The sequence below is a fragment of the Equus asinus genome, unplaced genomic scaffold (genome assembly GCF_041296235.1).
Source record: "Equus asinus isolate D_3611 breed Donkey unplaced genomic scaffold, EquAss-T2T_v2 contig_815, whole genome shotgun sequence".
Classification (NCBI taxonomy): domain Eukaryota; kingdom Metazoa; phylum Chordata; class Mammalia; order Perissodactyla; family Equidae; genus Equus; species Equus asinus.
Window position 1 is genome coordinate 27,501 of NW_027225533.1, and position 22,500 is coordinate 50,000.

Below are 22,500 nucleotides of genomic sequence, written 5' to 3' on the forward strand. Positions count from 1 at the left end.
CCCGCGCGCAGCTCACGGGGGCTCGGCCCCGCCACGGCCAGGGCTCTCCCGCACACGGCGCCAGCGTCCCGCGCCGGGCGCCTGGCGCGCGGGCCCCACCCGACCGGAGCCGAGAGCACTTCGCCCGGGGCCACCACCGGCCTCGGTGGCCGGAGGCGACACCCGCACGGCGAGGCCCACTTCGGTCCCGGCCGGTGGGCGGCGCGGCCAGGCGTCTGCCCGGGCGGGGGAGCACCGGGGGCAGCGGGGAGCGCGGCGCGCGCCTCGACGGAGGGAGCACGGGCTCGCGGGAAGGCTCCCGGGGACGGCCTCGGGCGCGGACGGGCCACCAGGAAAACACACGCGGGATCCCACCGCCAACGACACGCGAGGGCGGTCCCACGACGCCTGGGACGCCGGCCGGCCTCAGCCACCCCTCGGCCTCCCGCGGGCCCGGCCCCACCGCCGGGGCCTACGTGAGGCGCCCCCGCCGCCGGGGGCCGCCCCGTCCACCCAGCCACCCGTCTGCCTGTCTGGTCTGCTCCGGGGCCCACGTCCCGAGGGAACGCGCCCGAGAGCGGCGGCGGCCCCCACCCATGCCCGCACGCCACCACCGGCTGCGGCTCGGGACGGGAGCGAGCGGAGAGCCAGCCGCTCGCGGCGGGGCGGAGCCCGGACAGGGCCGGGCCCTCTCCCCGCCCCAGCGCGCGACGGGAGAACCACGCGCACGCTCGCGCACACGCGCGGCCCCGCGCCCGACGACGGCCCGGCCGGGCGTGACCCTCCCCCGACTCGGAGGGGGGAGGCGCCGGCCGCGGTAGGCAAAGAGCAGCTCTGCCCACGCGCCACGGTGGTGGCGTCCGTGGCTACTACGCGCAAAGGAGGGGCGGCGGCTGGGGGGTCCGGTACCCCAAGGCACCCTCTCGGATCGCTAGAGAAGGCTTTCTCACCGAGGGCGTGTCGCCCCCGCCCATCGTCCGCCATCGGGCCCACCAAGGCGCTTACAGACACCATGGCCACGCAATGCAGGAGGGGTCTGCGGTAGAGGTAAGGCCTAGAGCAAGTCGGAGCGTCCGTGGTCAGGGCCGCGAGCCCGCGCTGCCCCGGGCTCGCCATCTCTGGCCACACTGGGCTTAGCTAGGGATCTACAAGGCCCCTGTGCGGCTCCCAAGTCAGTGCCTCCCCTCAGGCCGAGAGACCAAGGGAGGCAGAGACTGGGACGGAGGTGCCGATCAAACAGCACCTCCCAACCAAAGAGCCAGCGCCACGCCGCTGGCTCGGCCCGCCACGGTCACTCCCACACCCGCGGGGAAACCCCAGCAAGGGGAACGCGCGGGCACGCGCCCGAGCCTGCCCGCCCCCACACGGCACGCCGTGGGGGGCGACGAGGCACCCGTCCCCCCCGAGGGGGACGAGGGGCACGCCTCCCTTACCGACTCGACCCCCCCCGCTCCTCAGACACACCAGCGCAGCGGTTACCTGAGGAGGCCGACGGGAACAGGGAACGACACCGCCACTCGGCCTCGGGCGCCTGAGGGACGACCTGGAACGCTCCAGGGGCACCGCCAACGGCCTGGGGAACGCGCTCACGCGCCCGGGAAGGCGCGCGGCGCGGCGGCAACACGGCCCGCCCCACCGCGGGGAGGGCCGCCCGCGAGACACAGCCAAGAGGCAACAGGCAGAGCATCCGCCGCGTCACGGAGACCCCGACACCGCCCACGCCACGAGGCACGGGGCGGGGGAGCGAGGTCGGGCCGGATTCCGCACCCCTGCCGCCTCCCACACGCCACTCGCAGCGGGGGAGAACGGGCGAGGGGACCCGCGGGCAGAGCGAGAAGAGCGGTCCCGTTCGCCATGAACGTCCGTCCCTCGTCTGGCACGGCTTAGGCCCGGCCCGGGAGAGCACAGCATCACCACATCGGTCGGCAGCATAACGCGAGGGACCCCCGAGCAAGGGAAGGCCGGCGAGGACAGCGAGCGGAGGAGCCTGCTTCAGCCTCACCGACCCCTCTCCTTCTCCAGCAAGCGCGGGCGACGACCCCAGGACGAGAACGCCTGACACGCACTGGCACGGAGCCGGTGGGATGGGGTAAGTCGCGACCGCACCCGGGTGCCGGCGGCAGGGAGTGCACGTGGTAGAGGACCCCGCGCCCCTAACCCCGCCGCCCTCGGGTACCAGAGACCGGAGGTGGCACCACGGTCGTGGGGGCGCCTGGAACGCACAAGAGCCGGCGCGCAGGCCCCAGCGGGCGGCTCAAGCGGCGGGGGTGGAAACGGGCGTCCTGTTCTCGGCCAGAGCCCGGAGCCCTCCCCGCACACGCATCCAGGCACCCGGAAGCTCTCGGGCGACTGTCACCCAAGCAGAGCGTGTCAGCACTTATCTGGCGGCACAAAACCACCCATTCGGGGGCAAGAATCGCCGCGCCCGGAGACGGGGCCCACCCACGGATCACCAGGGGAACCCCTGGATCACGGCCACGGCCACCAGACCCCAAGCACGACCCCATCGCCACCAGGCCCGGAGCTCCCGGGGCCATCTGGTCGACCCCAGAAGCGTGGCGGCAGGGGGAGCCGGGGACAGCCTCCCCGGGCCGCCCGCGCGGGCCGGGACCGGTCGGTCCCTCCCTCTGAGTCGCCGGGTCAGGACTTAGAAAAGAATTCCGCGGAGGCGCCTCCGGCGACCGGGCCCGGGGCGGGACCGTGGCTCCCGTCCCTCAGCCGGGGCTCCACCTACGCCTCGAGCCGGCCCCCTCCCGCCTCCGGACAAAGACGCGACCCGCGAAACTCGGAGAGAGAAGTCCGGTCCGACGGCCCGGACCCACCCCGGGCACGCGTCAGGGCCGGGGACGCCCTCCCCGGCCCGCCCTCGAGGGCTCCCGGGGCCGGTCCACGCTCTTCTCCAGGGCGGGACTTGGAAAAAAAAACTGCCACGGAGGAGGAGGCATCCGAGGACCGGGCCCGGTCCCCACCGCCAGAGCCGGTCGACTCGGAAGACCAGTGGGGAAAAGGCCAGCCCGGCGGCCGAGCCCGTCGCGCCCTCCACGGGCCTCCCCCGCAAGGCCCCGGCCGGTCGCCCACCTCCGGAGCGGGGCGCGGAAAGGGGATCGGCGACGCGGAAGGCCCGACCACCGGGCCGCCCTCGGGACGACGGCCGGGCACGGGACGAGCTCCCTCGCCCGTTCCCCCGCGGCGGCCCCCCACCCCCTCCCGGGGACGGAGGGGCACCGGCGGCTGCTGGTCGACCCGTCCGGGAGGCCCCACACCCCGGCCGGCACCGGGCGGCGCGGCGACAGCCACCTCCCTCAGTAGCCTGCACCTCCAATCTCCGGCGAGCGGGCGTCGCGCTCACGCCCCGGCGCCACCGGGCCAGATCCCGCCAGCGACGCCGGCCTCCCGGGACTCTGCCTCGGTCACCGCGGCCGAGTCCCGTCCCTTGGCCCGCGTCGCCGGAGCTCCGGAGGAAAGAGACGATATAAAAGCGGCCGCCAGGTGGCACCCGGCGACCGACGACCGCCTCAGCGGGACGGAGCCGGAGCGCGGGCCCGCCGGGGAGCACAGCCGGGCCGCCGGGCCGCCCGATCCCGTCCCGGAGCCCCCTCGGACCCAGCCTCCCGGCCCAGTGCGGCCCCGGGGCGTCCGCCCGCGGGCTCCCGGCCGCCAAGGCGCAGCCCCAGCCGCAGGAGGGGGACTCGGAAAAGGTTTCTCGGGCGATCACCGGGAAGGGGAAGGGGAGAGTTCCCCCCAGAGAGGCCAGGGGGCGGCCCGGGCCGGGCTGGGCCGGTGCGGCCGGGAGGCCGCCGCTTCCCGGAGCGGCTGGAGCGCCCCCGGGGTTCCCGGGAGGACTTAGAAAATCAGGGCGGGCGGGGACGGTCAAACCGAAACCAGGCACGTCATCCGAGAAGGACCGTGATGACGGGAGGAGGAAAGCTTTCCAGTCCAGAGGGCCTGTCGAAGGCAGGCGGAGAGTCTACCCGCTGAAACTGACGAAGATGGGCAAAAGAAGCTAGCTCAGGCGCCGACATTTAAGGAAATAAAAAAAAAAAAGCAAGAGGGCGTGGAGAAATGGGGAAAAATCAACACTGAGAAATCTACCCTCTGAAACCGACGAAGATGGGCAACAGGGGCTAGCTCAGGTGGCAATTTTTAAGGAAAAAAATAAAAGGAAGTGCGTGGAGACCTGGGGAAAAAGCAACACGGAGAAATCTACCCTCTAGAACTGAGAAAGAAGCGCAACAGAGGCTAGCTCAGGTGGCAATCTTTAAGCAAAAAAAATAAGATAAAAAAATACAATGGCGAGGAGACCCGGTGAAAAAGCAACCCTGAAAAAGGTACCCTCTGAAACTGAGGAAGCAGGGCAACAGTGCCTAGCTCAGGTGACAATCTTTAAGCAAAAGAAACACACAAGGGCGTGGGGAGCTGGCGAAAAGGCAACACTGAGAAATCCACCCTCTGAAACGGACGAAGATGGGCAACAGAGGCTAGCTCAGGTGGCAATCTTTAAGCAAAAGAAACACACAAGGGCGTGGAGACCTGGGGAAAAAGCAACACGGAGAAATCCACCCTCTGAAACTGAGGAAGATGGGCAAGAGAGGCTACCTCAGGTGGCAATCCTTAAGCAAAAACAAAGCACAAAGGCGTGGAGCCCTGGGGACAAAGCAACCCTGAAATATCTACCCTCTGAAACTGAGGAACATGGGCAAGAGAGGCTAGCTCAGGTGGCAATCGTTAAGCAAAAACAAAACACAAAGGCGTGGAGACCTGGGGAAAAAGCAACCCTGAAATATCTACCCTCTGAAACTGAGGAAGATGGGCAAGAGAGGCTGGCTTCAGGTGGCAATCTTTAAGCAAAAGAAACACACAAGGGCGTGGAGGCCTGGGGAAAAAGCAACACGGAGAAATCCACCCTCTGAAACTGAGGGACATGGGCAAAAGAAGCTAGCTCAGGTTGCAACCTTTAAGCAGAAAAAAAACACAAGGGCGTGCAGACCTGGCAAAAAAGCCACAGTGAGAAATCTACCCTCTGAAACCGACGAAGATGGACAACAGAGGCTAGCTCAGGTGGCAATTTTTAAGGAAAAATAAAAGGAAGTGCGTGGAGACCTGGGGAAAAAGCAACACGGAGAAATCTACCCTCTAGAACTGAGAAAGAAGCGCAACAGAGGCTAGCTCAGGTGGCAATCTTTAAGCAAAAAAAATAAAATAAAAAAATACAATGGCGAGGAGACCCGGTGAAAAAGCAACCCTGAAAAAGGTACCCTCTGAAACTGAGGAAGCAGGGCAACAGTGCCTAGCTCAGGTGACAATCTTTAAGCAAAAGAAACACACAAGGGCGTGGGGAGCTGGCGAAAAGGCAACACTGAGAAATCCACCCTCTGAAACGGACGAAGATGGGCAACAGAGGCTAGCTCAGGTGGCAATCGTTAAGCAAAAGAAACACACAAGGGCGTGGAGACCTGGGGAAAAAGCAACACGGAGAAATCCACCCTCTGAAACTGAGGAAGATGGGCAAGAGAGGCTACCTCAGGTGGCAATCCTTAAGCAAAAACAAAGCACAAAGGCGTGGAGCCCTGGGGACAAAGCAACCCTGAAATATCTACCCTCTGAAACTGAGGAACATGGGCAAGAGAGGCTAGCTCAGGTGGCAATCTTTAAGCAAAAGAAACACACAAGGGCGTGGAGACCTGGGGAAAAGGCAACACTGAGAAATCCACCCTCTGAAACGGACGAATATGGGCAACAGAGGCTAGCTCAGGTGGCAATCGTTAAGCAAAAACAAAACCCAAAGGCGTGGAGACCTGGGGAAAAAGCAACCCTGAAATATCTACCCTCTGAAACTGAGGAAGATGGGCAAGAGAGGCTGGCTTCAGGTGGCAATCGTTAAGCAAAAGAAACACACAAGGGCGTGGAGACCTGGGGAAAAAGCAACATTCAGAAATCCACCCTCTGAAACTGAGGAAGATGGGCAACAGAGGCTACCTCAGGTGGCAATCGTTAAGCCAAAGAAACACACAAGGGTGTGGAGACCTGGGGAAAAAGCAACACGGAGAAATCCACCCACTGAAACGGACGAAGATGGACAACAGAGGCTAGCTCAGGTGGCAATTTTTAAGGAAAAATAGAAGGAAGTGCGTGGAGACCTGGGGAAAAAGCAACACGGAGAAATCTACCCTCTAGAACTGAGAAAGAAGCGCAACAGAGGCTAGCTCAGGTGGCAATCTTTAAGCAAAAAAAATAAGATAAAAAAATACAATGGCGAGGAGACCCGGTCAAAAAGCAACCCTGAAAAAGGTACCCTCTGAAACTGAGGAAGCAGGGCAACAGTGCCTAGCTCAGGTGACAATCTTTAAGCAAAAGAAACACACAAGGGCGTGGGGAGCTGGCGAAAAGGCAACACTGAGAAATCCACCCTCTGAAACGGACGAAGATGGGCAACAGAGGCTACCTCAGGTGGCAATCGTTAAGCCAAAGAAACACACAAGGGTCTGGAGGCCTGGGGAAAAAGCAACACGGAGAAATCCACCCTCTGAAACTGAGGGACATGGGCAAAAGAAGCTAGCTCAGGTTGCAACCTTTAAGCAGAAAAAAAACACATGGGCGTGCAGACCTGGCAAAAAAGCAACAGTGAGAAATCTACCCTCTGAAACCGACGAAGATGGGCAACAGAGGCTAGCTCAGGTGGCAATTTTTAAGGAAAAATAAAAGGAAGTGCGTGGAGACCTGGGGAAAAAGCAACACGGAGAAATCTACCCTCTAGAACTGAGAAAGAAGCGCAACAGAGGCTAGCTCAGGTGGCAATCTTTAAGCAAAAAAAATAAGATAAAAAAATACAATGGCGAGGAGACCCGGTCAAAAAGCAACCCTGAAAAAGGTACCCTCTGAAACTGAGGAAGCAGGGCAACAGTGCCTAGCTCAGGTGACAATCTTTAAGCAAAAGAAACACACAAGGGCGTGGGGAGCTGGCGAAAAGGCAACACTGAGAAATCCACCCTCTGAAACGGACGAAGATGGGCAACAGAGGCTAGCTCAGGTGGCAATCTTTAAGCAAAAGAAACACACAAGGGCGTGGAGACCTGGGGAAAAAGCAACACGGAGAAATCCACCCTCTGAAACTGAGGAAGATGGGCAAGAGAGGCTACCTCAGGTGGCAATCCTTAAGCAAAAACAAAGCACAAAGGCGTGGAGCCCTGGGGACAAAGCAACCCTGAAATATCTACCCTCTGAAACTGAGGAACATGGGCAAGAGAGGCTAGCTCAGGTGGCACTCGTTAAGCAAAAACAAAACCCAAAGGCGTGGAGACCTGGGGAAAAAGCAACCCTGAAATATCTACCCTCTGAAACTGAGGAAGATGGGCAAGAGAGGCTGGCTTCAGGTGGCAATCGTTAAGCAAAAGAAACACACAAGGGCGTGGAGACCTGGGGAAAAAGCAACATTCAGAAATCCACCCTCTGAAACTGAGGAAGATGGGCAACAGAGGCTACCTCAGGTGGCAATCGTTAAGCCAAAGAAACACACAAGGGTCTGGAGACCTGGGGAAAAAGCAACACGGAGAAATCCACCCTCTGAAACTGAGGGACATGGGCAAAAGAAGCTAGCTCAGGTTGCAACCTTTAAGCAGAAAAAAAACACAAGGGCGTGCAGACCTGGCAAAAAAGCCACAGTGAGAAATCTACCCTCTGAAACCGACGAAGATGGACAACAGAGGCTAGCTCAGGTGGCAATTTTTAAGGAAAAATAAAAGGAAGTGCGTGGAGACCTGGGGAAAAAGCAACACGGAGAAATCTACCCTCTAGAACTGAGAAAGAAGCGCAACAGAGGCTAGCTCAGGTGGCAATCTTTAAGCAAAAAAAATAAGATAAAAAAATACAATGGCGAGGAGACCCGGTCAAAAAGCAACCCTGAAAAAGGTACCCTCTGAAACTGAGGAAGCAGGGCAACAGTGCCTAGCTCAGGTGACAATCTTTAAGCAAAAGAAACACACAAGGGCGTGGGGAGCTGGCGAAAAGGCAACACTGAGAAATCCACCCTCTGAAACGGACGAAGATGGGCAACAGAGGCTAGCTCAGGTGGCAATCGTTAAGCAAAAGAAACACACAAGGGCGTGGAGACCTGGGGAAAAAGCAACACGGAGAAATCCACCCTCTGAAACTGAGGAAGATGGGCAAGAGAGGCTACCTCAGGTGGCAATCCTTAAGCAAAAACAAAGCACAAAGGCGTGGAGCCCTGGGGACAAAGCAACCCTGAAATATCTACCCTCTGAAACTGAGGAACATGGGCAAGAGAGGCTAGCTCAGGTGGCAATCTTTAAGCAAAAGAAACACACAAGGGCGTGGAGACCTGGGGAAAAGGCAACACTGAGAAATCCACCCTCTGAAACGGACGAATATGGGCAACAGAGGCTAGCTCAGGTGGCAATCGTTAAGCAAAAACAAAACCCAAAGGCGTGGAGACCTGGGGAAAAAGCAACCCTGAAATATCTACCCTCTGAAACTGAGGAAGATGGGCAAGAGAGGCTGGCTTCAGGTGGCAATCGTTAAGCAAAAGAAACACACAAGGGCGTGGAGACCTGGGGAAAAAGCAACATTCAGAAATCCACCCTCTGAAACTGAGGAAGATGGGCAACAGAGGCTAGCTCAGGTGGCAATCGTTAAGCCAAAGAAACACACAAGGGTGTGGAGACCTGGGGAAAAAGCAACACGGAGAAATCCACCCTCTGAAACTGACGAACATGGGCAAAAGAAGCTAGCTCAGGTTGCAACCTTTAAGCAGAAAAAAAACACATGGGCGTGCAGACCTGGCAAAAAAGCAACAGTGAGAAATCTACCCTCTGAAACCGACGAAGATGGGCAACAGAGGCTAGCTCAGGTGGCAATCTTTAAGGAAAAATAAAAGGAAGTGCGTGGAGACCTGGGGAAAAAGCAACACGGAGAAATCTACCCTCTAGAACTGAGAAAGAAGCGCAACAGAGGCTAGCTCAGGTGGCAATCTTTAAGCAAAAAAAATAAGATAAAAAAATACAATGGCGAGGAGACCCGGTGAAAAAGCAACCCTGAAAAAGGTACCCTCTGAAACTGAGGAAGCAGGGCAACAGTGCCTAGCTCAGGTGACAATCTTTAAGCAAAAGAAACACACAAGGGCGTGGGGAGCTGGCGAAAAGGCAACACTGAGAAATCCACCCTCTGAAACGGACGAAGATGGGCAACAGTGGCTACCTCAGGTGGCAATCGTTAAGCCAAAGAAACACACAAGGGTGTGGAGACCTGGGGAAAAAGCAACACGGAGAAATCCACCCTCTGAAACTGAGGAACATGGGCAAAAGAAGCTAGCTCAGGTTGCAGCCTTCAAGCAGAAAAAAAAAAGACGCCAGGGCGTGGAGAGCTGGCGAAAAAGCAACACTGAGAAATCTACCCTCTGAAACCGAAGAAGATGGGCAACAGAGGCTAGCTCAGGTGGCAATCTTTAAGCAAAAAAAAAAAAAATAAAAAAATACAATGGCGAGGAGACCCGGTCAAAAAGCAACCCTGAAAAAGGTACCCTCTGAAACTGAGGAAGCAGCGCAACAGTGCCTAGCTCAGGTGACAATCTTTAAGCAAAAAAAAAAAACAAAAAACAAAAAACAAAAAACAAAACCCACAATGGAGTGGAGACCCGGGGGAAATCAACACTGAAAAATACAAAACGAATGGAAGACCAATAGACAGAGCAGGCACTTTCACCTGGGGTGGAGGAGGTACGCATGGATGACCGATAAGCGCATGAAAAGATGTGAGCTGTTCCCTGGAAAAGCAAGTGAGAAAATTAGAGGGAGACATTGTGGGGACACATGGGTGAGACTGCCTTCTTCCAAATACCGGAACAGGATCAAACTGCTAGTCAGGTCGCGGAGAAGCCAAGTCAGTCACTCACGCCTCACTGGTGGTGAAGGGAAACGGTATGGCCTCTGTGAAAAAGGGCGTGGCGGGTTCCAAAACTGACACGCCGCGGAAACAACCACCGAAAGTGGCAACCTACATAAGCCTTTGGTGTATCTTGCCTCCTAAGAGCGTCTGTATGTAGCTGGAGCCTTGGGTCGTTAAGGCTTCCACAGTGATCTGTGGTGGGTGGGTGGGGGGGGGGGGGCCTTGGGCCTTGGGGGTCTCCGCTGGACCTCCAGGAAGTCAGCTTTTGTGGAGTCCCGTGAGTCCTTCCAGGGAGGGAGGCATCCAACCCGAGGGTGGTCTGGAGGGCACCACTCCCACCACTCCCGGGGGCTGGGGCGGGGGGCGGGGTGGGGGCTGCGGCCACGTTCCTGTTCATTCACACAGAATCCGGGGCATGAATGTTCTTAGCAGCTCTGTTCCACACAGCCCCACACTGGAAACCACACAGACGTCCTGCGAGTCCCATCCCTTGCTCATGTCGCCGGGGCTCCGGAGGAGGGCCACTCTGTAAAAGCGGCCGCCAGATGGCGCCCAACGACCGGCGCGGAGGGGTCAGCGGGAGGGAACCGGGTCACCAGCCAGCGAGAGTGCACAGCCTGAGCCCACCGCCGGGTCAGGTCTCTCTCTGTCTCTGTCTCTGTCTCTGTCTCTGTCTCTCTCTGTCTCTGTCTCTGTCTCTGTCTCTCTCTGTCTCTCTCTCTCTCTCTTTCTCTCTGGGCCCGCTTGGGGCGGCCGGGAGGTCACCACGTGAGGCCCCAGGGTGTCCACCTCGGAGCTCCCAGGCAGCACAGGGCAACCCTGGGCGCAGAAGGAGGTGTTGGAAAATCGGCGGGGAGGGGGGTGGGGTGGGTGGGCTTGCCAGGAAGGGGACAGACTCCCCACGTGACTTCTGGGCCGGGCCGGGCGCGGGGCTGCCGGCTGGCTGACGCGGACAGAGGTGGAAAAGTCCCCGGAGATGCCACGGGGCAGGCCGGGGCTGCCGGCCCCCGCTTCCCGGAGCGGCCCGAGCACTTCCCGGGCTCCCGGGAGGACTTAGAAAATCACGGCGGGGTGGGGGGTGGGGGTCGCTGTCAAACCGAAACCATGCACGTCATCAGAGAAGGACCGTGACGACGGAGGAATTGTCCGCAGTCTGTCAGGAATTGTGTGCAGCCTGTCACTTCCGGCCCAGAGGGTCTCTCTAAGGCAGACGGACAGACAGAGCCCACAAGTCGTAGAGGAAAGGACCGAGCCGCTTGGCCGCGGAAAAGTTTACAACACAAAACAGGTCTCCCTCCGCACGGGGCCACAGCAAAGCCCAAAGACGACACACGGGGGGGAGCATGGGTGCAGATGCACGTGTGGTGATAAGAATATGGATTTCAGCAGGGCTTCCCGTCCTCATCAACAAGCAGAAGCACCCAAATGGTGGGGGTTGGGGGGCAGAGACCTCACAGCCATTCCCTCCACAAATCGAGTTCCCCGGGACATCCTCACAGCGCCGTGCTGTGAGTGTGTGTGGGTGTTTAAAATGGAGTAAATGTGGACGTGGAACTGCTCCGTGAAACCAAAATAACAACAGTCGTAGATCTTCTTTGGTCATTTAGAAAATTCTTTTTTTTTTTTTTTTCCCCAGCGGTGCACGTATTTCCCTTCCAAAAAAGAAGAACGGGAAAGGAGATGTTAAAGGCAAGCAGAGAGAGGAAAACTGTTGCAAAACAAAAGCTGAGCTCCCGTCCGAGGGAGGCCTCCTCCATTGGAGGCCTAGGAAATCATTCTGACAAAATGGAGGATCTCTGTCTTTGGTGTCGATTCCCTCAGAGGTCAAGAGAAACCTTTTCCAATGTCTTTATCAGGAGGAGACTAGAAGTTAGAGAAAAGTATCCTTTCGGGAGTGAGAAAAACAAATTCTGATTTTGCATCAGCTTCCCTCCGATCTTGAAACTCATTGACTTGATTCCATTCTGTCGACGGAAATAATCCGGAACCAATCTATCCGTGAAAATCGGGGTGCGTTTATTCTGAGCTAAAATGTGAGGACTGTGGCCCGGGGCCTTTCTTCCCGAAGGAAGAGAGGGTGCCCGGGAAGTGGGGTGTACAGAGTGCTTCTAGACCCCCAGAGAGGACGTTTCACATAGGATCGAAAGGTCCCTTGGATGATAGTCGCGAGACTGCTCTGTCGGCACAGCGATCGACAGACACTGCTGGGTGGCAGGTCGGTTGTCTGGGCCTGGGTGGTCACAGGGGAGCCGGATGGTCAAAGGTGAGCGCAACCATCCGCTCCTAGCCTAAGGAAAGATGCCTCTCCTTAAGGAAAGGCCCGAGCACGGGGAAGCTGCTCCTTTCCCTTAAGGGCATTGGTTCTTGCCGTAGGAAATGTGTAAAGCGGATCTACGATGCGATGCGTGCTCGACGGCCACGTCAGGCCCTTTTCGAAAAACACTGTCAGGCCGAATTAGGCCGACACCCAATGGCTTCCTCATAGACTCCCATAGATCCTATCGCTCGCCATTTCTATCTGTCCACTCGTTCCAATTTTAGGCCACTTGACCACGAACAGGCCTTTTTCTCAGATTATTTTCCCCGTGAAACTTTGATCACCTTTTCACAGACAAAACGATCTTTACTTTTTAGGCCCTCTTGCCTGAAGGCAGCCATCTCACTTTCCTTGAACACAAAGATGTTTCCCATATTCACTTTTAGTGGCTTTTTGTTTTGTTTTGTTTTGTTTTGAGGACGATGAGCCCTGAGCTAACTGCTGCCAATCCTCCTCTTTTTGCCGAGGAAGGCTGGCCCTGAGCTCACCTCCGTGCCCATCTTCCTCTATTTCATATGTGGGACGCCTACCACCACGTGGCTCGCCCAGCGGTGCCACGTCCACCCCCGGGATCCGAACTGGCGAACCCCGGGCCGGCGAAGCGGAACAGGCACACTTAACCAGCGCGCCACCGGGCCGGCCTAGTGGCTTTCATCGCATTTGTTAAGTAGATTTTTTAACCCTCACGAACCTTAATTTTGGTGAAAACTAAGAAGCCAGCAATTAGGAACTGTCCTTCCCATGAGCATTCCGTCGCTTGGCCAATTTCTAAACACTTGGCCACTTTTAGAAACATGGGATTTCATAGGTTTATCTTTTCCTTCGCTTTATTTGATTTCATCTCACTTTAGTTTTTGGGTGAGGAAGATCGGCCCTCACAGAGCTAACGCCTGTTGCCAATCTTCCGTTTTTGTTTTCTTTTCCCCCCCTCCCGATTTTTCTCCCCCAATCCCCCCCATGACATAGTTGTCTATCTTAGTTGAGGGCCCTTCCAGTTGTGGCATGTGGGACGCCGCCTCCACACGGCCCGACGAGCGGTGCCGTGTCCGTGCCGTGCCCGGGATCTGAACCGGCAAAACCCTGGGCCGCCGAAGGGGAGCTTGTGAACTTAACCACTCGGCCACGGGGCCGCCCCCGTCCGTGGACTTTTTTATCACCTGATTTCACCTCGCAAAACTTCAAAGCTTCAAGTTATCAGAGAGGTTTGGGAAGTTGTTTTTATTAATTTAATTAATTTATTTTTCGAGGAAGACGAGCCCCGAGCTGACACCTGCTGCCAATTCTCCTCTTTTTGCCCCGGGAGAGTGGTCCCGAGCTAACATCCGTGCCCATCCCCCTCCCCTTGATAGGCGGGACGCTGACCACAGCGTGGCTCGCCAAGCGGCGCCACGTCCGCACCCTGGATCCGAACCTGCGAACCCCTGGCTGACAAAACGGAACGTGCGAACTTAACCGCTGTGCCGCCGGGCTGGCCCTTCGGGAAGTTATTTTCAGGACACGGGCCATAAACTAGAATCACCGCTACAGGTTTATCGGAGCGACATCAGCGTTCGTGGTGGATTGAGTCGTCCCCTCTGTCTCTCCCCTCCAGGGCACAACCAAAGGGACGTCTATCGACCCACCCACCAAGGATTCCCCCCCCCCCCCCCCCGCACGGCACAGCAGGATGCCTGAGAGATCCACGCAGCCCTACAGCGGCAAGTCACATTCGCACAGTCAAAATTCAATGGCAGAGACAAAACGTTAAGGTCAGTGAGAGGGAAGAGAATAACCGGCCCAGGAGCAACGGTGTGAAGAACACGGAGAAGACGGGTCCTAGACGCCGGGGTCCCCGGAGCAGCGATTTCATCAGAGGCCCGCAAACGTCCACGATCTCCACACCACGTTTATGGCCGACTGCGTGCGTGGGTCCTTTGGAATCGACCAGGCTACCGTCCGGGCCACTTTGGGACATCGTGTCCAGCTGCCCCGAGCGGTGGAGCTGTCGTTCAAGTGTAAGATGGGGCCCGTCCGGGGAGAGAATGGGGACGGGGAAAGGGAGGCCGCGGGAAGTCACAGAGTCTGAGGTGTTCGGGGGAGACTGACTCTTCTGAAGTGGAGGTGGTAGAAGGAGAGCAGCAGGATTTTTGGATTTTTGTTCCCTCTGTTAGGTATCTGGGTCCGGAGGAGAGTGGGGCGGGGGGGGGGGGGCGGGTGGTGGTGGTGGTGGTGGGTGTGAGGCTGAGGCGGGGCTGGTGTTTCCTTTCCGAGTCAGGTGGAAGAGCTCCTCCAGTGGAGGTTTTTAGACAAGGGGTCTGGTCTGGCAGGATGGGAGGTTGCGGGTTGAGCCACAGGGGAATCTGTCGTAGCTCAGACTCGGGCCTTTGAAGAAATAGACAGAGAGAGGAGTTTTGCTCTGTCTGTCACCGCAGCCGGCACCTCAGGAGCAACAACAGGAGGCTTCCCGAATGAGTGAAGGGGCAGGAGCCAGCGTGCCCCGTGCCTCTCTCAGCCCTGCGCCGGCAGGGAAGGAAGCAGGCAGGCAGGCCTCAGGGCTACTCCCGTCCTACTGCCCGGTGGTCCCTGTCCCGGCCCCGCCCCCACTCTCCCCCTGACCCTCACCGCTCCCCAGCCCTCTTCTCAGCCAGAGAGGCGATGGGGGGGGGGCGGTGCGGTCCCAGAACAAGTTTCCTCTCATCCGCCATCATCTTGCCACCCTGACGACTTGGCCTGAGATCCGGCCTAGGCTGTACCCGTGTGTGGTTTTCCTGTGGACAAGGGGGCCGGTTCACCATTTCGGAAGAAACCCCTAGCCTTCCACTGCCGAGTCGCCAGCCTGGGAGGGGGGAGGGGGGAGGGGGGAGGGGAGGTCAGGCCCATTCATTCCGATGGGCCTGGCGTCAGGGCTTCATTCAAGTGCAGGAAGCTCTCTCCCATGGCCTCGGGCTTTTTTCCATTGAACGGCTTTCTTCAATTCCCCCACCCTTAGGCCGCAGTCCACCAAGGGCCGGGAGGCAGGGAGGGGAGATGTTGGGGCAGGGTGGCTGTCTGAGAAACTCGCCTCATCTGGGGCAGAAAGAGTGCCCCCCTCCTTTCTCTAACCCTACTAGACTGCTTGAGGATCACGGACGGTTTGGCTCATCGATGAGCCCTGCGTTATGGGCCCGGCAAGCAAACTCCTAACGGGCAACCCGCCGCTCTAGGCGTGTGTGGGTTTTTTGATCTTTCACCTTCAAGTTCGCACGACATCGGTCCGTGTCCCCCGCCCCGGCTTCCCATGGGAAATCCTCCGTCTCTTTCCACAGACTCACTGGCGACTTCACACAGTGCCTGCCTCCTCCTCCTTAGGAAGGAAGGAAGGAAGGAAGGAAGGAAGGAAGGAAGGAAGGAAGGAAGGAAGGAAGGGAGGGGCTGACCCCGTGGCCGAGCGGTTGAGTTTGCACGCTCCGCTTCAGCGGCCCGGGGCTTGGAAGGTTCGGATCCTGGGCTCGGACACGGCACCGCTCATCAAACCACGCTGAGGTGGCGTCCCACACGGCAGAACCAGAGGGACCCTCAAAGAGAATATAGAACTAGGTACTGGGGTGCTCTGGGGAGAAGAAGAAGAAGGAGGAGGAATAAAAAGAAAAGAAAAGATTGGCAATGAGCTCGGGTGCCAGTCTTTAAAAAAAAAAAAAAAAAGAGGAAGAAAGATGGACAAACAGGAACGAATCCCACTGACGGCACCTCCAAATGGTGGGGGGCAGGGGGGTGGGGGGGGTGGGGAGTGGCATCATCGGGCCAAGGGTGACTCTAAGCGTGATCCCGCGGTTGTGTTATTTGACATTTTATCGAATCGATTTATTATTTTATTTTTGAGGAAGATGAGCCCTGAGCGAACATCTGCCACCAATCCTCCTCTGTCGGCCGAGGAAGACTGGCCCTGAGCTGACATCCGTGCCCATCCCCCTCTACTTTCCAGGTGGGACGCCTGCCACAGCGTGGCTCGCCAAGCGGTGCCGGGTCCTGCGCCCGGGATCCGGACCGGCGAACCCGGGGCCGGCGGAGCAGAACGTGCGAACTTCACCGCCGCGCCACCGGGCCGGCCCCCGGAGTTGTTTTGAAAATCCAGTAAGGGGCTGGCCCCGTGGCCGAGTGGTTAAGTTCGCGCGCTCCGCTGCAGGCAGCCCAGTGTTTCATCGGTTCGTTCGGATCCCGGGCGCGGACACGGCACTGCTCATCAAACCACGCTGAGGCGGCGTCCCACATACCACCGCTAGAAGGACCCACCGCGAAGAACACACAACTACGTACCGGGGGGCTTTGGGGAGAAAAAGGAAAGACAAAAAATAAAATCTTCCAAACTCCAATAAAACTTTGAGTGAAGACGACGAGGAGGATGCGAAACGTATCTCACGCCTCCGAGCCGAGCCGTCCGTTTAGGTTTAGGAAGGGGGACGAGGACCCTTTGTAAGCGACATCCCTTTTTAAGCACCATTCTAAACCACAGAACAGAACTCCCTCTCCTCGACCCGGAGCGAGGAGGTTCCTGGGTGTGTCAGAGAGGGTCACGTCCTCTGCAGCACGAACGAACCGCCAGGGTTCGGCCACGGGAAAGAATTTCTTCCTCTCCAGGGGGACTAAAAGTCACCGACGGCAGCGGGCGTAGGTGCTATCCTTCCCGTCCAGGAAAGGCAGGGAGAACTTCAGCCGTGAAGAGAAGGAGGTCTTCCTCACTCCCCGTTTTGGGAGGGCCCCTTTGGCAGGGGAGTTTTGTCTCCTGATTTCAAGTCAGGAAGAAAAGGGAGAGAGAGAGAGAGAGAGAGAGAGAGAGAGAGAGAGAGTGTGTGTCCTTCTCGTGCCAGGTCGGTCTGAGGGGGACCTCCTCTGGTTTCCTCCCTTCCCAGGGAACGCCGTTCGCTCCTTCTTCTAGAAAAAGCTCCCAAAGCACCACCGCCCAGGATGGTCGACCTACGCCCATCGTCCCTCCTTTCCCAATCATTTCTACCGCGACAGAGGGACAGAGGCCCCTGCCCCATCCCCATCCCCACCCCCACCCCCATCGCCTGCCTCCTTGATGGCCAAAGGAGCTGCCTCTGAGAATGGAACGGGGCTTGGAAACCTTCTAGAGGGGTGACTCTCACCTGCCTGCCTGCTGGGAAAAGCACCACGCTGTCCATCGGACTGCTCTTTTGGGCAAACGTAGGCGTGCCACATAGCGATCGACAGCTATGGCGGGGGGGGGGGGCGGGGTGGCGTGGTGGTGCCCAGGATCCACGACACGTGACGGCTGCGGAGCACGACAGCCCTAAGACCTTGAGGGAGACGGGGTGGCGCGTGAATCCTTTCGGAACGAGAACGACAGGAAACGCTGACGGGGACGTGTTCTCCTCTCGAGAACACACCAACGCCTCGCACGGTGTCTGACCCGGGGTGCCTCTGACTTTTGTCATCAGAGACGATCCTCTCGACCGCCCCTCACGCTTTGGGGAAAAGGGGAGAGGGACTCGGTAGCACGGGAAAAGCCATCCATCCGCCCTTCCTTTCCGTCTTCACGGCTCCTTCTCGTGGAAAACGAGGAAGCCATCCGGAGGAACGGAACACTGACCCGGGCCAAAGCGTGGCCCAGCCTGAGCCTCCAAAACCTTCTGCTAAGTGAGAGGTGCCAGACATCCAAGGCGACCTACGTTGCGATTCCACACAGAGGAGAGAGCTAGAACGGTCCAACCCTAGAGGGCGACAGCAGATGGCGGCGGCGGCGGCGGCGGCAGCGGTGGTGGTGATCGTGGTGGGGCAGATCCGGGAGTGGGGCCGTTTTTTCTTTCGGGGGGAGGGGATGGAAACGGAAACCTTCTGGAAATAGATAGCCATGACGGATGCGCCACCTTGGGGAGAGAGACTCCCGAAGGCCACTGGCTTGTGCCCCGTGGAAAGGATGGATTCGGTGGGATGGGAATTCTACCTCCGTGTAGAGCGTGTGGTAAACCACGAGGTAGGTGGGTGGGTGGGTGGGTGGGTGGCCTCCCTGCCTCGCCTCCACCTAGACGTCCACACACAGAGACCGACGAGGGAGGGAGGGAGGGAGGGAGGGAGGGAGGGAGGGAGGGAGGGAGGGAGAGAGACAAGATGGACAGAGGCCGAGGCCGAGGCCGAGGCAGTGAGCGAGTAAGTGATCGACCCTGGCCATAGGGATTCCTCAGAGGGCGTCTCTTGGCTCCCCAAACGAAGAATGTGTGTGGAGATCGAGAAAGATCACCGACCTAGGAGAACCAGCAAGACTTCCTCACCCGCCAGAGAGCCGCTGGGCCCCTGCCGTCCCTGCCACCGCCACCCCTACCCCTCGCCTTTGGCAGCGACGCCAACGAAAGGCAGGCAGACGAGTGGGAGAGTCGTGTGGTGGTGTCCCCCAAGGAAGGTGGGTCCATGCCGACGAGCGGTCGTCGGCGTGTGGAAAAGCCAGAGGCGGGCTGACTAGAAGGAGGGCGTCCTGGAGGAAGGGGCCAGGGTGTGAGGGAGAGAGGCCTGTTCCTCTTCCCCTGTCGGTCCCAAGTCAGGGGCCCAAAGGAGGAAAGCTGTCCGTTCCTTTCCGACTCGGACGGTTCGGGCGGAACCGACCGATCCCCGCGGCGGCGCAGTCGGGGCTTTCTGGACCAGAACCCCTCTCTCTGTCGCCTTTCGACCACACGCACGCTTTAGAGGCCAAGGGAAAATGGATCGGGTCTCTCTGTCTCTCTCCCTAGAAAACAAGGGGCCGGGGGCCGAGCCCGTGGACGAACGGTCAAGTAGCGCCCCCCACCCCGGCCCCCGGCTTCGACGGCCCAGGTTTTCACCGGTTCGGATCCTGGGCGCAGCCCCAGACCCAGCATCGCCCTTCAAGCCACGCCGAGGCGGCGTCCCACATAGCAGAAACGCGAAAGACCTACCACTGGAACCTACAACTATGGACGGGACGGGACGGGACGGGGCGGGGCGGGGCGGGGCGGGGCGGGGGTGGGGGGGGCGGCTTTGGGGAGCAGGAAGAAAGAAAAAATAAAAGAAACACAAGGACGGTCATCGCGATAGTTCTTTCCACTTCCATCCATATGTTAACAGGACCCAAGTTTCCCGACCTCCATTTGGATGTATGTTAACTAAATGGAGAAGCTATTCAAAGGACTCCTCTAAAGAAGTCCACGTTCTTCTTTCTAAATGATAATGAAAATCATTGTCACCACCGCTCTTCCGACCCTCCATGTCCAGACGGCCTCCCGCCCCTCCCCTATCCCCAACTCCCGCCCCGCCCCGCGCCGACCCCCGACCCCGGCATTCTCCACGCCCACCTTTCCCTCTCCACTCCTACCCCCCCCCCGTCCCCCGCCGCCCGGGACACCGCACCCCGCGCCCCCCCCCCCCCCAATCCAGGCCGGGCCACCTGGTCGACCTCCTCGAACACTATATAAGAGGATGCCGGGCAGCAGGTGGCGCCCGACAAGCGGCCTCCTCACCGGCCGGACGGATCAGCCTCGCGGGGGCGGGCGATGGGGAGGCGTTCGTCCAGGTCAGGTCAGGTCGGGGGAGGGAGGATGCCGCGCCGGCCGGCCTGGTGCGTGGCCTGGTCCCGATCCACCCCGCGTCTCGTTTCTCGGGCCGGGACGAGTACAGGCGGGGAGGCCGACTCGGTCACGGAAAGCGGCCTTGGGGAGGTTTTGGCGAACGTCCCTGTCCCGGGGCCGTCTGCCGACTAGGGGACGGAGTCCTCCTCCATGCTCCTTCTCGCCCCCAGTCGGGCGGGTTGTGGGTCGCGCGGTCGACTTGGCCATTTCCCCGGAGGCATCCTGCCTGCCGGGGCTCCCTCCCTCGGGCCGGTGCGAGCGGTCCTCGGGCGGCCCGGGAATTTGGGCCGCAGCGAACGAACGAACGAAGCCCGTCCCTCCTGCGTCGGCACCGATGAGACACAGCCCTGGTGGATGGAGCCGCTTTCCTCGGGTTTCCTTTTGCTTTCGGCCGCTGCTGCCACCAAACCTCCCTAAACGATAGGAATGAAAACGGGAACCGTTGGCATAATAAAAGCGTTTTGGTTGGCGTGTTTCTTGGCTTTTGGGGACTCGAGAGGTATGATGGATGATCTCCGATTGACGTTGGGAAGGTCTATTTCATCCCAGTCGCACGAACCCCGAAAACGTGGCGGCTGGACGAGGGAGGGAGGGAGGGAGGGAGGGAGGGAGGGAGGGAGGCCAACCACGGGATTTCCGCACGACCAGCTGATGGACACGAGCGCCCCGTGAGCCGGGCGGAGGGCAGCCGCCCGGGTCTCGCAGCTACGTGCCCGCGGAACCCTCGGGACTGCGAGAAGCCGGAGCGACCCGCAGCCATGTGGCGCTCGGCGCGGACATCTGGTCGACCCGCGCGCCACGGGACCCGGGGCCCGAGTCCGGGCCGGGCCGCCGGTCGACCCGGCAGGGCGGCTGCCCCGGGGGCCTCGCGGCTGCTCGTCCGCAGCCTCCAGGGAGCCCTCGGGGCTCCGAGAAGGCCGAGCGCCCCGCGGCCCCACGGCCCCGCGGCGCTCGGTGCGGACATCTGGTCGACCCGCCCCCCCCCCCCCCCCCGAGACACGGGGGTCGGGTCGCCGGTCGACCCGGCAGGGCGGCGGCCACGGCGGCCTCGCCGCTGCTCGTCCGCCGGGTCGCCGGAGCCCTCGAGCCTCCGAGAAGGCCGAGCGCCCTGCGGTCCCGCGGCGCTCGGCGCGGACATCTGGTCGACCCGCGCGCCGCCGGACCCCGTGGCTACGAGTCCGCGGGGCCTTCGGAGCCGACAGAGGGCCGGGAGCGCACCCAGAGCACCCAGAGCCCCGGGACCCGGCCCCGAGCGCCGCGGACATCTGGTCGACCCGCGCGCCCCGGTCCGGGGACCAAGTCCGGGCCGGACAGCTGGTCGACCCGGCAGGGCGGCTGCCCCGGGGGCCTCGCGGCTGCTCGTCCGCAGCCTCCAGGGAGCCCTCGGTGCTCCGAGAAGGCCGAGCGCCCCGCGGCCCCGCGGCGCTCGGCGCGGACATCTGGTCGACCCGCGCGCCGCCGGACCCCGTGGCTACGAGTCCGCGGGGCCTTCGGAGCCGACAGAGGGCCGGGAGCGCACCCAGAGCACCCAGAGACCCGGGACCCGGCCCCGAGCGCCGCGGACATCTGGTCGACCCGCGCGCCCCGGTCCGGGGACCAAGTCCGGGCCGGACAGCTGGTCGACCCGGCAGGGCGGCGGCCCCGGCGGCCTCCAGGGAGCCCTCGGGGCTCCGAGAAGGCCGAGCGCCCCGCGGCCCCGCGGCCCCGCGGGGCGCTCGGTGCGGACATCTGGTCGACCCGCCCACCCCCCCGAGACCCGAGACCCGGGGGCCGGGTCGCCAGTCGACCCGGCAGGGCGGCGGCCCCAGCGGCCTCGCCGCTGCTCGTCCGCCGGGTCGCCGGAGCCCTCGAGCCTCCGAGAAGGCCGAGCGCCCTGCGGTCCCGCGGCGCTCGGCGCGGACATCTGGTCGACCCGCGCGCCGCCGGACCCCGTGGCTACGAGTCCGCGGGGCCTTCGGAGCCGACAGAGGGCCGGGAGCGCACCCAGAGCACCCAGAGCCCCGGGGCCCGGCCCCGAGCGCCGCGGACATCTGGTCGACCCGCGCGCCCCGGTCCGGGGACCGAGTCCGGGCCGGACAGCTGGTCGACCCGGCAGGGCGGCTGCCCCGGGGGCCTCGCGGCTGCTCGTCCGCAGCCTCCAGGGAGCCCTCGGGGCTCCGAGAAGGCCGAGCGCCCCGCGTCCCCGCGGCGCTCGTCGCGGACATCTGGTCGACCCGCGCGCCGCCGGACCCCGTGGCTACGAGTCCGCGGGGCCTTCGGAGCCGACAGAGGGCCGGGAGCGCACCCAGAGCACCCAGAGACCCGGGACCCGGCCCCGGGCGCCGCGGACATCTGGTCGACCCGCGCGCCCCACTCCGGGGACCAAGTCCGGGCCGGACAGCTGGTCGACCCGGCAGGGCGGCGGCCCCGGCGGCCTCCAGGGAGCCCTCGGGGCTCCGAGAAGGCCGAGCGCCCCGCGGCCCCGCGGCCCCGCGGCCCCGCGGGGCGCTCGGTGCGGACATCTGGTCGACCCGCCCACCCCCCCGAGACCCGAGACCCGGGGGCCGGGTCGCCGGTCGACCCGGCAGGGCGGCGGCCCCAGCGGCCTCGCCGCTGCTCGTCCGCCGGGTCGCCGGAGCCCTCGAGCCTCCGAGAAGGCCGAGCGCCCTGCGGTCCCGCGGCGCTCGGCGCGGACATCTGGTCGACCCGCGCGCCGCCGGACCCCGTGGCTACGAGTCCGCGGGGCCTTCGGAGCCGACAGAGGGCCGGGAGCGCACC

The 22,500-nt window shown here is 61.1% G+C and overlaps 1 long non-coding RNA gene across 1 annotated transcript; it reads left to right on the forward strand.

Annotated features, from left to right (window-relative positions):
- Positions 1-13,784: 13,784 nt before the first annotated feature.
- On the forward strand, positions 13,785-16,519 carry LOC139044478 (uncharacterized). Its single transcript, XR_011501432.1, has 3 exons — positions 13,785-14,187; positions 15,478-15,748; positions 16,032-16,519. It is a non-coding gene; the product is annotated as an uncharacterized lncRNA (long non-coding RNA).
- The last annotated feature ends 5,981 nt before the right edge of the window (positions 16,520-22,500 follow it).